This window comes from Mesoplodon densirostris, chromosome 6, assembly GCF_025265405.1.
Source record: "Mesoplodon densirostris isolate mMesDen1 chromosome 6, mMesDen1 primary haplotype, whole genome shotgun sequence".
Taxonomy (NCBI): Eukaryota; Metazoa; Chordata; class Mammalia; order Artiodactyla; family Ziphiidae; genus Mesoplodon; species Mesoplodon densirostris.
Window position 1 is genome coordinate 36,205,741 of NC_082666.1, and position 15,327 is coordinate 36,221,067.

Below are 15,327 nucleotides of genomic sequence, written 5' to 3' on the forward strand. Positions count from 1 at the left end.
AAGCAAAAGAGCCTATCACAGCAGAGTTCATGCAGAAGCATATGTGAGAATCCAGTTGCTTCTATTAAGCCAGACATTAGGAGATTTGCAAAAATGTAAAAAAATTCCTCTCTTCTCACTAATATTTTTGTCTTGGAAAAGACAGTTATTTTAATTAAAATGTTACTTATCAACACGTACCAGCTTTATTATTTTAAATGAATTAGTAAATAATTAAAATTTTAAATATGGCTAGTTTTCATTAAAATGTACTATATATGTTAATATATAATACTATGTTAATATGTAATAGGCTTATTACAGTTATTTTTAAATGACTTAAATAATTAATAAAATTTTCTTACTTCTACTTTCTAAATATGGTGAATTTGCCCAAAGAAATAAAAGCTAGTTGGGGTCCTCAATAATATTTCAGAGTCTGAAGAAGCCCTGAGACCAAAAAATATGAGAAACCCTGCCCTCGAGTATGATCCAAGGCAGCATGGTTGAGGCTTATGCACTGGACAGGTTCTTGGAGGAGGGCAGAGAAGCAGTAAAAGTGACTTTCTTAAACAAAGCCAATCTGGAAGTTACTATTCCTGCTCACATCCTATTGGTCAACACTCAGTCTCACGGGCACGCCCAGCTGCCAGAGAGGCTGGGAAACGTAGTCTCCACCTGGTCAGCCGAAAGAGAAGAATTAGAGGTCTCTGCCTTACTCCTAAATCTGGACTTTGTTGGCATTAAAAAATAGAATTCTCTGAGTTGGTTTAAAGGTAGTCATGTTACAGGGACTTCCCTGGTGGCGCAGTGGTTAAGAATCCATCTGCCAATGCAGGGGACACGGGTTGAAGCCCTGGTCTGGGAAGATCCCACATGCCGTGGAGTAACTAAGCCCCTGCGCCACAACTACTGAGACTGCGCTCTAGAGCCCAAGAGCCACAACTACTGAAGCCCGCGTGCCTAGAGCCCGTGCTCTGCAACAAGAGAAGCCACCGCAATGAGAAGCCCACGCACCACAACGAAGAGCAGCCCCCGCTCGACGCAACTAGAGAAAGCCTGCACACAGCAACGGAGACCCAACACGGTCAAAAATAAATAAATTTATAAAAATAAAGGTAGTCGTGTTACAGTGGCCAGCACTGCGTCGGCTGAGGCTCATGTGGACAACGTTTGGGCAATACAGGAGCTAATAGTTTGCAATCCTGTGATTCAATTGGCTCAGCTAAGGCTGGCTCAGAATGTGGCATTTATAGTGTGCACAAGAGTATATAACACCTGGACCTGAGGGCTGGCCAAGCAGACAAGAACAAGTAGATGTAAACACTGATACTATGCAGTCAAAACCACTCAGTCTCCCGTGATCCACCAGGGCTCATGTATTGTAACAATGATAATAATAATAGCACCGGGGGAATGTGGGTGGAGAAGGGTCCCTCACCACAGATTTCAGTGTCTTCCACCAAAGAAGAGACTAGCTGCCTCAGAGGACGGTTGCCATCCTCGAGAGAAAAATCTTTCTCTCTTGTTCACTCCAGGATGACCTCTTAATAGCAGTATGTTGCACCAGCTACCAGAGCCCCAGGGGAAAGTGGGTGCAGAGTGGCTTCCTCTGAGCCTAAAGCACTGCAGGTGGGACCAGTCATTATGGGATTGTGAGCCCAGACCATGTGGTTAACACTGGACAGCTGACCCCGCCAACCGAAGCAGTGACCCAACAGATCCCCAGCTCAATTAACACAAACAAATCACTTCTTTTCATCTTAGTTTCTTGGTCTTTAAGATGGAGGATAAAAAATGTGTTCCATTCATAGGGTTGCTAAGGAAATCAAACAAGATATAATTTGTGAAACACTATGCACCAAAAAGGAAAATGACCAAGTTTGAGTAGCCAGTTGTCATGGCTACTACCTCCACTTGACACACCTGAGGGATCGTTAGGTCACTTATGATTTCTTGTGTTCATATGTCCTCTTCCTTGTCACCCAACTTTGTTTTTTTAATTTTTATGTTTAATTGTGGTAAAACACGCAAAGCATAAAATTTACCATCTTAGCCATTTTTAAGTGGACAGTTTGGTGGTGTTAAGTATATACATATTGTTGTACAACAAATCTTCAGAACGTTTTTATCTTGCCAAAATGAAACATTACCCATTAAAGTAAACTCTCCATTCCTCTCAAAATTCGTTTGAAGTAATCCTTTCCCTCAAGCTTCCAGAGCCATGATCAGCTAAAGCTGATGTGCCACACTGCCCCAGGACTTTTCTTCACCTTCCCATAATTTACTCATGAACATGTGTTATGTTGAGCTGACAGTAAGACAGGTTCTTAGCAATGCTTTGAAGCTAAAAAAAAAAGTCATTATCCTCAAAGATCTCGCAGTATGTTTTACAAGTGTGTCAGTAATCAAGTGTGATTCAATGGTTATAAATGATACAATTAAAGTCCATACAAGGTGTAGAAACAGCACAAAAGAAGAAGCCATCAATGTGTCAGGGAGAGGAATGCACAGGAAACAGGTGAGGAATGTTATTAAAGGTTTCCTGAAGGAGAAGGTCTTCAAGTTGGGATTTTAAGAATGAAGGGGTAGGAATTCCTCAGAGATAACAGTAGAAAAGTTTTGAAATACAAACAGTTCCGTCTAATATGAAGTATTTTTTGTCTAGCGTTTTCTCATCAATTGTCTAATTCACCACAGAGGTTTGAAATGATGACAATTTCAGGCAGGAAGTTTAACAGAGTTGGGCAGGGTGGTGATGACAGTGGCAGAACAGTGAAGGAGACGATTTTTGCAGAAAGACATGAAAATTCCGTCTCTGTAAGTGACCCTTACCCCTACCATGCACACATTCCTCTAGGGACCAATATTCAGAATAAAAACAAAAATTATTTGTAAAATTTGGGTTTAAAATTTCTTCATCTTATGATGTCTTTCCTTTATTTGTTTCTCTCTCTTGATCTAAAGCTTGAAAATCAGTAATTCCTTTTCTGATATATTTTCAGTTTTCATGTTTGATTTCAAAGCTTTAGTCCTGTTTGCTAAAAAGCCTACCAATTGTGCAGGGAGAGTTTTTTGAAAAAACTATTCTTTTGTTGTTCAATGCCATTTTTAAAAATCAATCTTTTTAGAAACAATTCCTAAAATCATATTTTACCAATAGTCATTTCAAACGTATCTTTTAGATATATCCCAATTTAGCTACTGATTAATGAAGAATTTAACTATTGACTGACTTTCCTTTTTGCCTAAGTACTCTAAAATGTTTATTGGATTGCTCTAAATTATTCCAAACACAATGAGATATTTGAAAATCAGCACATTATGGCTTAATTTCTAGTACAAATCCTACAGATGTTTTGAATGAAGAGTCAAAATATTTACAGACGTGTATATTTTAAGATCCCTTGTATCTTGCAATTGTAGTAATAGCTTCCATCTCACTTCAAAAGAAGGGATAGCCCAGGTAAAGAGAAGAGTGAAGTCAGAGCTGGGATCTGTCTTGGAGAAACAGTCCCAGGGACTTGGGAAGCACTGTCAGCTTCAGAAGGCTAATAGCCCCGGGATGTCTCAACTTCCGAGGCAGAACTTACCTGAGTTCCATTCTTATCTGTCTTAGCTCCCAGGGGCTATAATTCAGAGGCTGCATTCCACAAAAGAATCCTAAACCCAAGTGAAATAACCCTGAAGTGTCATGCCACTAGCACAGACCTGAGGGCAGGATAAACATATGGCCCAGGTAAACATAATAAGCTTAAAGTAGGTCTCCCTTCACCTTGATTTTCTTTTGCTATGTCTCTGACATAATTTTAATGACAAATTAAAATTCAACAAAATGCTGAATGAGGACAAAGTTGAAATCTATTTGGAAAACTAGAGATACTCGCTTTTATGTGTACACACACTTGGGGGAAAAAAAAAAAAGGATGAAAGTTTCCCAGATGTTGTGGACCAGGGGCAAACATCCAGTTGCTTTCAATTACTGGAGGAGCAGGAGAGCATTTTGACAGAGCATCTCCACGTATAATTTAAATTCCATAATTCAGGGAGTTTAATTAGACGAAGGAAAAATGCCCTGTACTAATTTGTTTCATCATTGATCTCTCCAATTATAGTCTTTAATATGCCAGGAAATCTTATAGTCCTCAGGATGCAAAGTATATAAAAGCCTCATTGGGTTTCTTTTTATTGCATTTCCTCCTTTAGTATCAATGTTTCCATACTTGATTAATTGTAGCCAAAGTAAATATTTTAACATATCTCCCTCCTGAAATATAAAGTAACACAAATGTTTTTTTTGAAGTGACCATTTTTCTTTTTCATTCTGTGATTTTAGATTTTCTTTTCTGTTTCAGATACTAGAGCATCTGTTTTAAATATAATGCTTTTTGGTTTTGAGTTCCCTCCCACATTTTTGTTAAGTGATACATCTGCTTAATGGTTCATCTTGAATTGGTTCATCTTGAAATGATGTCTGAGTCTCTGAAATATGAAAATATATGAGGAAATGACCATATTATTCATATTTAGAATACTATGTTTATGGATATACACATTTATGGTAAAAGATTTAAGACATGCATGAGAACGTCAGGATACAAGCTAGCTCCCAGGAGGGAGGGAAGAGAAAAGATGGGCCTCTGCTGTATCACTGACATTTTATTTCTTTAACAGAATAAAATACCTGAAGCAACTACGACATATTATTAAATCTGGTGTAGGGTGTAGAGGCCATTAACTGCCATAAGAATAGTCACAGAAACCTTAGGAATAAAGCCAATGCTAAATTCACATGAACTGTAAATATTCATTCACAAGAATGAATATCATAAGGTAGAAGGTATCGTGATACAATAGGAAAAGACCTGGCTTTGAATCCTAGCTCTGTCACTTTGTAGATACAACCCAGGACAAGCTTTCCAAACCCTGTAAGCCACAACTTCTCTATGTGTAAAAGGAGTACAATAATATTTACTTTGTGGGTTATGAAGAGTATTGTGTTGCTATACATGTAGAATGCAAAACTATTATCAGACCCTTACATAATCTTTAGAGATAGAGTGATGATCACTTTATCAATAAAGTTTTAAATTCACTTCTAAACTGATTTCTAGATGTATTGAATTTTAAAAAAATTTCCGACAAACAAATTTCAATATTCCTCACTGAAACACTTTATAAAGTAATCCAAGCAATGAGATGCTAGTGTGAAAATGGATTATATAATAAGGGATCTGAATAGAGAGAAGAAATAAAATAGAATATGGAAAATGAAGCAAACTATATATAAAAATGGGGTACTGGGGATAACTCTCCTTAATTATTTTTTTAATTTTTGTGGGAAAAAAAGAGGAAATCAATTGAACCATCTGACTACCCAGAGGGAAGAGAAAAGGAAAATTAATTGTTTCTTTCACAGATGTTATCACATTTAACACTCTTAGTAAAACTCAGAGGTTACACAAGCTAGTAAGTGGGAGAACTATTCTTCAAAACTAGGTTTACTTTCATTCTCAAATTCATACTTTTCCGTTATTCTACAAAAGTATTTCCTTTCTGGATCTAATTCTGATCAACACAGAGTTGACTAAGGTGAGGTGATAATTATATACCAGTTTACAGAGCAAACCTGCTTATGAAATCTCTAAGTCACTACATCTTTGAATTTTGAAAAATGTAAATGTGAGAAAAATGTAATTCCAATATTGAAAAAGATAGATTCTGCGAACTGTTCACTAAGGAATTTTTTTAGTATCGACCCTTATTAAAAAAGCAACCATAACCACAGAAAAACAAATCAGAGTGCAGCCACTGTGGAAAACAGTATGGAGGTTTCTCAAAAAATTAAAAATAGAACTACCATATGACCCAGTAATTCCACTCCTGGGTATATATCCAAAAAAAAAAATGAAAACACTAATTTGAAAAGATCCATGCACCCCAATGTTCAAAGAAGTACTAATTATAATTGCCAAGACATGAAAACAACCTAAGTATCCATCAACAGATGAAGGGATAAAGAAGAGATGGTATGCATGTATACAATGGAATACTACTCAGCCATGAAAAAGAATGAAATTTTGCCATTTGCAGCAACATGGATGGACTTGGAGGGCATTATGCTAAGTGAAATAAGTCAGACAGAGAAAGATAAATATTGTATGATATCACTTATATGTGGAATCTAAAAAATACAACAAATTCGTGAATATAACATAAAAGAAGCAGACTCACAGATATAGAGAACAAACTAGTGGTTACTAGTGGTGGGCCGAGGGAGGGACAATATAGGAGTGGGAGATACAAATTATTGGGTATATGATAGGCTCAAGGATGTACTATACAACACAGGGAATATAGACAATATTTTCTAATAACTGTAAATGGAGTGTAACCTTTAAAAATTATATAAAAATATAAAAATTTTTAAAAAAGAAAAATCAAAGATCACTAGAACCATAATGGTTATAGAAAAATGGTTGTGGTAAACTAACTTCGTTTCTCTTTTAATAGATTATGATAGGCTGATCAGGGAAAGGCAATAGAAAATACTTACCTGAACTTTATCAGGGCACCTGCAAAGTCTCTAATTCATTCACTCAGCAAGCAATTATTCAACACTATACTTTGCAAAGCTCATCTTGATATTAAAATAGCCCATTCCATGATGCTCCACACAACACACTTGCTAGGATCTGCTCACATATTTCCAAGAGTGCCACTCAATGAGTTTCCTCCATCTACCTCTTTGGTTAACATCTTTGCTCATCCTTCAAGATTCAGGAGTCTCTGCCTCCAGGAATGCTTCCCTGATGCTCCTTCCCCTGAAGCAGTCCCTCCTGTATACAACCAAAGCTTCTTGTGCACTTATTTATCTAAGCATCTGTCCCACTGACTTGCAACTGTTTGTTGACTTGCTTGTCTCACTCCCCATTATAACCATCCTATTGGCAGGAGCTCTGTTCTATCTCTGTCCCTGGCAGAAAGTAAGGGTCCTATAAATACTGCTTGAATGAAAATCTGTTAAGCAGTATTGGAAGTGGTACCAGACCTGACAGCGGTCACCTCACACATTTATTCAAGACAGTTTCTTTTGCGCTTGTTTTGACATGACTAAGTGAGCAAAAGCTGCTCACTTCCCAGCTCCCCTTAGAGGTCACCTTACCTACATAAGTTACAAACTTCTTTCCTCTTCAGATTGCCCAACAATTAACTGCTAAATCATTACAAACACATATAGAGAGCAGCCACACTCATTGCCGTAAAACAAATAGTAAAGCCTAATCCATAGGAAGCAATTTCCTAATTGCTCCTCTAATTAGCTAAAAGCATCCTCCGCCCAGGTGTTTATCCTGAGGTTGAACTGAGGAGGGAGTTCTAACTACATTTTTTGAGCACCTGGTAGCCTAAGCCCTGTCTATGCTTTAGCCCTTACATGCATCTTTATGTCAATCAAGATGAGCCATTTGGGGTACTTCCCTGGCAGTTACCCGTGGTTAAGACTCCGCGCTTCTACAGCAGGGGGCATGGGTTCAATCACTAGTTGGGGAAATAAGATCCCGCATGCTTCACGTGTGGCTAAATAAATAAATAAATAAATTTTAAACATCTTTATTGGAGTATAATTGCTTTACAATGGTGTGTTAGTTTCTGCTTTATAATAAAGTGAATCAGCTATACATAAACATATATCCCCATATCTCCTCCCTCTTGCGTCTCCCTCTCACCCTCCCTATCCCACCCCTCTAGGTGGTCACAGAGCACCGAGCTGATCTCCCTGTGCTATGCGTAAATAAATAAATAAATTCTTTAAAATAATTTTTAAAAAAGATCAGCCATTTGGTTTTAGAGATGAGGAAACGGAGGTAAAGAAAAGAGAAGTGAGTAAGGACATGCAGCTACTTAGAGGCAGGATTTGGACCCAGGAGCTCTGGGTCCCAGGAAAGAGTACGTTCTATAACTTAGTACCTTTGAGCCACGATTCCTTTCCAAAGGGAACATCCCTGCAGGGTTTGTCAATCACTCTCAGATTATATCGAACTCTTTGAAACTTCAAGGCATTTTCAAGTATTAAAGCTTTGTAGGAAGCGATGATAAAATGTGGGTCTCCACCTACCAACACTATGCTCTCCATGCCCCTTAGCACAACTTGTTTGCTAAGATGCACACAGAGATGAGATAGTCCAGAGGGGTGAGATCATTTTTGTTTGCTTGTTTTTGCTAGAAGGGGATTGTCTTCTCCCAGCCCCTGATGATCGGTAGCAACTACTGCAGCTGAATCCCTGCAAATCAGGCTCCCCTGGTCAGCAAACACAGCTCCCATCCAATGAATAAAACTTCAAAGCTCAGAAGAACAGGCGTATTCCATGAGATACTCAGTACCCAGGCCCCAGGAAGACTAAGCCCTTAAAACCGTCAACCTAATGACTTGTACACCAAACTGCCTTAAATACAAAATCCCATGGAACAGTTTGATTTGAGAGGACCAAGATACCTAACACCCAGTCAGGCCACTATATCCAAGGGCACACAAGAATTAGGGAAAGTGTACAAAAAGTAAATTTTTTCTCCATTCTCTTTGTCTATAGCTCATTGTTCAATGTTGCAAATAGAGTTTGAGTCTCATCCAATTGGTGTTCAGTGCCTTGAGCTTCTAATTTAAACCTGGAATCTCTTAATGAAACAAGTACAAGCCACCGGGCACCAATGTCATTTGTTGGTCAGTAATGTCCAATTGCAAGGAGTAATGGCTGTATCTTGGACAGTTAATAGAGTTCAAAATAACTAAAACTTGCCCTAGTTTTTAAGAAATTCTGTAAAACACTTCTGGATTACAATGACATCTGGCTAGCAGTTCCCCATTTAGCTTATCCACTTATGAAAAAGACTGTGAAATAATGGAAAAGAATATGAAAAAGAAGGCAGTCACTTTGCCGTACAGCAGAAATTAGACACAACATGGTAAGTCAACTATACTTCAACAAATTTTTTTTTTTTTTTTTTTTTTTTTTTTGCGGTATGCAGGCCTCTCACCACTGTGGACCCTCCCGCCGCAGAGCACAGGCTCCGGACGCACAGGCCCAGTGGCCACGGCCCACGGGCCCAGCCGCTCTGCGGCATGTGGGACCCTCCTGGACCAGGGCATGAACCCATGTCCCCCGCATCAGCAGGCAGACTCTCAACCACTGCGCCACCAGGGAAGCCCCCAACAAAATTTTTTTAAAAGACTATGAAGACACTGGAAAAAGATGAAAACTGATCATGAACCAAAACTAAATCAAATAAACGCCTCCTTTCAATAGGTCATTCACTGCTTCTAGAAGTTCAAGACTAGTGAATTTCTTGGGCACACACCCTTTGACATACTTCTTTCGCCATTTGTAGCAACATGGATGGACTTGGAGATTATCATACTAAATGAAGTAAATCAGATAGAAAGACAAATCTCATATAATATCGCTTATATGTGGAATGTAACAAACAAAATGATACAAATGAACTTATTTACAAAAACATACTCACAGCCTTAGAGAACCAACTTATGGTTACCAGGGGGAAGGGTGACAGGGAGGGATAGATTGGGAGTTTGGGATTGACATGTACTCACTGCTATATTTAAAATAGATAATCAACAAGACCTACTGTACAGCACAGGGAACGCTCAATATTCTGTAATAACCTAAATGGAAAAAGCATTTGAAAAAGAAGAGGTACATGTATATGTATAACTGAATCACCTTGTTGTACACCTGAAATTAACACAACCTTGTTAATCAACTATGCTCCAATATAAAATAAAGTTTTTTAAAAAATAAAATAAAGCTGATGTGCAGTGAGAGTATGGGGGAAAACGGAGACAGAGGACTTACAGAGCAGTTCTTTCTCAGTCTACTCCTGAAACATGGTAGCATATTGCCTTTGAATCCCATGAGAGTGCCTAGAATCATTCAAACAAATCCATCGACTTGGCTTAAGTTTAATTAGAGTTTGGTTCCTGTGACTTAGAATCCTAATAGACCATCATTACGAACACACAGAGTTAACCCAACTCAATTCGTTGATATGTGATGTCAATTCGAATTTGTACCAATGTTCCATTCTCAATTTCAAGTGATTATTTTTGGAAAACATGAGAAATTAATGAAAAGAAAAAGAAACATTACATACATTGGCTGAATAAAGAAGAGCCAAAGAAAAGAAACTGGGGGCCAAGTGGGTTACAGTTTTCTACTACAAAAACAGAAAACCCCATTAAATCTGTATAGGCAGTTCTAGGAACGGATCATTGCAACTGCACATGAAATTTGTGTGGAAGGTAGAAAATCTCTGAATTATCTGAACTCCTAAATAGTGGGTGTTTGACTCACAACCAGCTTAATTTCACCTAACCAATGTCCTCACATTTCAGAAATTACCAGTGGCATATTCCCTTCTCAAAACCCGAGGAAGACTAGTGGCTTATGAAAGTCTATATACTCAACACTGAACACAAATAAAATGGATAGTCTTGAGGGGAAAAAAAGTTGTTGAGAAAATGACTTTTCAAAGGAGTTTGAATCCACAACCTTCCTTGGCTAAAATTCCATATCTCAGATTTCTAGACCAAGATCTTAGCTTACAACACTTATATACTAGAATAAATATCCTCAAGCAGCTAACATCATTCTAATGTTCTCCTAAATCCAAGCTTACTTCAGGAAAAGAAATTTAAGTTACTGTCAGAATTGGTCACAGAAGTTCAGTTTCGGTACACAGTGAAAAAACATATTTATCATATTCCAATCCTGACACACGAGAGGTTCAAATGACTTTGCTTGGTTGGCCGTGTTTAGTTAGTAGGGGAGTGTTTGTTCTCCCTCTGTATTGCTATCATAAAACACATTGATCACTGTCTGTAGCCATTTGGTTTTACTGTTTATATTTGAGAGATGTTGCAATATTGAGCAAGGAAATCTCTGTCACAGAGGGGAAATTATTTGGACCATAAATGGTTATTTACAAATAAAGCCAGCTTATTCATCTGTTTTTTGTTTATGTTGCTAATTATCAGAGCTAAATGAGTCCTTTCGTGTAGACATATCCTGATTCCCAAGTCTCCTTCAAGCCGATCTTAAATACCAGAGGATTTATTTTTCACCAACCATCACAAGCAAATATTTAGCCTAATTTCCAAACGATTGCAATTGTGATTCCTGCCCCCTTATCTTGCCCTAAGTTCATGGAATGAACATAAAAAAATGAGGACATTTTAAATTCAGTGGAACAAACAAGCACCAGATATTTTCAACTGCCAGGCCTGTGCTAGCCATTTAGGGTGCAAAAAAATGAATACAGTTCTTCGTATATCTGGAGATGAAAGGAAACCAGAGGATCCATAAATGTTGGTCTCTATTCTCCATAAAGTCAAGACAGTCATTAAGAGTAGAGGCCAGGGGCTTCCCTGGTGGCGCAGTGGTTGAGAGTCCGCCTGCTGATGCAGGGGACACGGGTTTGTGCCCCGGTCCGGGAGGATCCCACATGCCACGGAGCGGCTGGGCCCGTGAGCCATGGCCGTTGAGCCTGCATGTCTGGAGCCTGTGCTCCGCAATGGAAGAGGCCACAGCAGTGAGAGGCCCGCGTACCGCCAAAAAAAAAAAAAAAAAAAGAGTAGAGGCCAGTGGGGAGGAAAAGCAAGTTCAAGGGAGACGATATAAGGAGAGGGGCAAAGTTTAGGATTTGCCATTAAAACAAGGGCTAGCATTAATTGAGTACTATATGCCAGCCAGTGGACAAACTGCTTTACTAGTATCGCTCTTTTAATCCTTAAGACCATCTCTTGATGTAGGTACCATTGTTCTCATTTTAGAGATGAAGTAACTGGGAAACGGAGAGGTTGAATGACTTGCCCAAGGTCACACAACCTAGTGAACTGTAGAATCAGGATACAACCCACTCTCTGTAGAATCAGGATAAAACCCACCTATCTGCACAGCAGTAAGGTCCATGTTCAGTTTAACATCTACGAATTCACAGTAACACAAGCTTGTAGAACAATGCCATTTTTTCCAGCAAAGCTAATTGTTGAAGTCATCTAGGATGGACTGAGGATTGATTTGGTTGTTGTGGCCAGAAGTATGGTCATGATGAAGTAACTGAGTGAGCTGAAGAGTCCTGTGGGAAAGAATGTTAGATTAGGAAGCGGAGTTAGTGCTGCCAGTTGAGGGCTGATGTTTTAGAAAAATTGAGTTTATTGATAGACTACAGGATTCCATAAAGACATAGAAGAGATTGACGGAAGGTCAAGAAGTGAGAAAAATGAAAGAATAGGAAGTGTAATCAGAATGGGAATTCCAAATTAGTTTTTTTTTTTTAATTTTAGGCTGCTTTGGGTCTTTGTTGCTCTGCGTGGGCTTACTAGTTGCGGCGAGTGGGGGCTACTCTTGGCTGCGGTGCACAGGCTTCTCATTGTGGTGGCGTCTCTTGTCGCACAGCACAGGCTCTAGGTGCATGGGCTTCAGTAGTTGTGGCACACGGGCTCAGTAGTTGTGGTGCATGGGCTTAGTTGCTCCGCAGCATGTGGGATCTTCCTGGACCAGGGCTCGAGCCCGTGTCCCCTGCATTGGCAGGTGGATTCTTAACCACTGTGCCACCAGGGAAGCCCCCAAATTAGATTTTAAAAGTAGAGTTAGGGAGGTCAAAATGGTTGACACCATCAACTTCCAATCCATCCCAATGATTAGACTAAACTAAATGTGGTAATCCCAGTCTTAGATTGGTTTAGGACTAGGCCAGCAATCTAGTCTTGGTGGAATGAGGGAAAGTCGGCTGGGGAGCTTCTGGGAATGTTTTTCATCACTATAGAAAAGAGGCACATGGAAAAAACTCAGCCCCCTTCCTCCTTTGGATGCTGTAGTGTCTTGGTCCCCTACTACCATAAGGTCAAAGCCAGCACAGACAGGAGGACAGAGACCATGGGAATTGTGGAATAATAAAACCAACCCTGATGAATATGCCTAAAGCTGCCTTATGTCTTAAATTTTATTATGGGAATGAACACATTGCAGCCAAGGGCATCCTAAGTGATTCAGGGGTGGTTTCAGAAGATGACAGTATATTTTTGTAATTGTAAGTGACTAACATAGAGTGAAATCTGAAGCTGACAAGCAGAAGATGAGAATGGTTTTATACAAACCTCCCACGAGTCTTACGGGAGGGAAATTTTTGGCTTGATGAGGTAAGAGGAATGGACTAGGAACAGCAATGGTCTGGGATGCTAAAAGACATTGTTACATATTTAATAATAAAAATAATATATTCATTTGATCAACTAGTGAATGCCCATAAAATACCAGAATTGTGCCTTGGGCTGGGGACACATAGTAAGCAAAACTATGTCTGCCCCAACAAAGCTTTGAGTCTAATCAAATAATCATTAATCAAATAATCAAATAATCACACAAACAAATATAAAATTACATCTGTTACAAATAAAAGGACATCTGTCACAAAAGAGAGGTTGAGATTTCTAGGTCAAGATGGGAAAATGCACAAACTACAACTCATTTCCTCCTATTCCAAATGAAGATAAATGTTACATAAAAATTATAAATAAAAATATTTAAAACTACACAGAGAAGGAGAGAGAAAGAGAGAGAGAGAGAGAGAGAGAGAGAGAGAGAGAGAGGTCTTAAGGAACGAAAAACAGAGAAGGAACCCATGGTGTTTAGTAGGAACCTAAGTCAGGAAGCCAAGAGGACCCAGATGAAATGCAGGCCTTGGGGCTGGAGTTTTGGTGCCCTGTGGTGAGGGAAGCTGAAACCATTAGACTCAAATGTTGTTCTAAGCCAGAACTGGATTCACCCTGTAAAACTGAACACTGGGAATATGTGGCTCATGTATGAACTGGGACTGAAGGATCTCCACACATGTGCCCAAGTTGATGAACAGAAGCTAGGCATTTGCCCATAGCCTTAAACCAGAAGCCTCTATCTATACCTCATATAATGCAGGGCCCATTTTGCATTATTCTAGTTGTTCAAAACTTCAGAGTGGGAAGAAGGAAAGCAGGAGGTGTGACATAGCCATTGCGGAGAGTAGGTAAGTAAATTACAATTTTATATCTGAACCATTGTGACCTATTGCATAACTTCCTCTTGCAGCACTGGGTGCAGACATGGAAAGAACAGGTAACTGGATTCATCTAGGATCAGGGATTTACCAGACCAAGGTGATGAACAAAACAGAAGTAAAAGAGAATTCTGGCTACAGGAAGGGGTGTTCTTGAAATCATGAGCCTTAGACTCTAAACCTGAAATAAAGAGGGAAATGAAGAAAAAAGAAGCTAGAAGAGTTGTTGGATTACATGTTTTGAAAAGAGGAAGAAAATTCTAGTAGGAGAATAAGCAACTGTCAGGGAAGGAGATTTTGGTTACAGATAATGATGTATGAAGTAGTGATTTTGTAAATGGATCAATTAGAAGTACTAGTAATGTGAGAGCACATGGCAGAAGTGTAGAGGAGGAAGAAATCAGAGTTAATAGCACAGAATGGGTCATCTATGCTATTATCATCCATAGGTTACAGGAAAAGATGGGAGGAACTGAGATGGAGAAAATTAGGCAGGTGCCAATATTTTTTATTTTTTATTTTTATTTTTTTTTGCGGTAGGCGGGCCTCTCACTGTTGTGGCCTCTCCCCTTGCGGAGCACAGGTTCCGGACGCTCAGGCCCAGCGGCCATGGCTCACGGGCCCAGCCACTCCGCGGCATGTGGGATCCTCCCAGACCGGGGCACAAACCCGTGTCCCCTGCATCGGCAGGCAGACTCTCAACCACTGCGCCACCAGGGAAGCCCAGGTGCCAATATTTTAGATGAATGGCAGGGGAAATGACTGGGAAAGTTGGTGTATGACAGCAAGCAATAGGATAGAGGGTAATAAAATGGATTAAGTCTCAGTGGAGAGGGTTTTTACAAGACAGTGGCGAAATGGAGGTGGCAGTGGTAAGCTAGGAAGACACCAGCCCTACCTTCTTGTCCTAAGGTATATAGGGTTTGTGAAAGTAAACAGCCACAGCCACCTATGAGAGCTTCAGGTATTCTCAGCAAAGAGCCATATTTCATGAAAGGCAAGGAAGCTGAGAGAATATTCAGGCAACAGGTATCACTGGCTATGGACCAGCAGTTCTAGAGAGAAGAGCAAAAGAGTTTGGGAGGCGAGGAAATGTAGAGTGGCTAGTTGAAGAGGAAGGAAGCAGCAAGCATGATGGGAACTTCACTCATGCTTTGACTGATTAAAAAGGAAGATGAAGCATGGGGGGTCTGATCTCAGTAGTCTCTCTGAGAAAGGTAGTCAATGGACCTGGTAGCCAGA